Source organism: Arachis duranensis, chromosome 3 (genome assembly GCF_000817695.3).
Source record: "Arachis duranensis cultivar V14167 chromosome 3, aradu.V14167.gnm2.J7QH, whole genome shotgun sequence".
Classification (NCBI taxonomy): Eukaryota; Viridiplantae; Streptophyta; class Magnoliopsida; order Fabales; family Fabaceae; genus Arachis; species Arachis duranensis.
The window spans coordinates 78,562,158-78,563,410 of NC_029774.3; positions in this window are offsets into that span (position 1 = coordinate 78,562,158).

The window sequence follows — 1,253 nt, forward strand, 5'->3', positions numbered from 1 at the left end:
AATATAATTAAACTAAATTCAAGGATAAATTCGAAACTTATGTACTTCTTGTTCTTTTGTATTAAAAACATGTTTCATTTAAAAAAGGTGAAGGATTCATGGAATTATTCATAGCTTTAAGACATAGTTACTACATACTAATGATCATGTAATAAAGACACAAACTTAGATAACATAAAGCTTAAAAATTGAAAAACAGAGAAATAAGAACAAGGAATGAGTCCACCTTAGTGATGGTGGCGCTTTCTTCTTGAAGAACCAATGATGTCCTTGAGCTCTTCTATGTCTCTTCCTTGCCTTTGTTGCTCCTCCCTCATTGCTCTTTGATCTTTTCTAATTTCATGGAGAATGATGGAGTGTTCTTGATGGTCCACCCTTAATTGATCCATATTGTAACTCAAGTCTTCTAGAGAAATGTTGAGTTGTTCCCAATAGTTGTTGGGAGGAAAGTGCATCCCTTGAGGCATCTCCGGGATTCCTTGGTGATAAGCTTCCTCATGCGTCTCTTGGGATCCATGAGTGGGCTCTCTTGTTTGCTCCATCCTCTTCTTAGTGATGGGCTTGTCCTCTTCAATGAGGACGTCTCCTTCTATGATAACTCCAGCTGAGTAGCATAGATGGCAAATAAGACGAGGAAAAGCTAGCCTTGCCAAGGTAGAGGGCTTTTCGGCTATTTTGTAGAATTCAAGGGAGATGACTTCATGAACTTCTACTTCCTCTCCATTCATGATTCTATGAATCATGATGGCCCAATCCACAGTAACTTCAGATCGGTTGCTAGTGGGGATGATGGAGCGTTGGATGAACTCCAACCATCCTCTAGCCACAGGCTCGAGGTCCAGTCATCTTAATTGAACCAGCTTGCCTTTGGAGTCTCTTTTCCATTGAGCTCCTTCAACACATATGTCCATAAGGACTTGGTCCAACCTTTGATCAAAGTTGACCCTTCTTGTGTAGGGGCGTGCATCTCCTTGCATCATGGACAAGTTAAACGCCAACCTTATATTTTTCGGACTGAAATCTATGTATTTTTCCTGAACCATTGTAAGATAATTATTTGGATTCGGGTTCACACTTTGATTATGGTTCCTAGTGATCCATGCATTGGCATAGAACTCTTGAACCATTAAGACTCCAACTTGTTGAATGGGGTTTGTAAGAACTTCCCAACATCTTCTTTGGATCTTATATCGGATCTTCAGATACTCATTTTTCTTGAGTTTGAAAGGGACCTCAAGGATCACCTTCTTCTT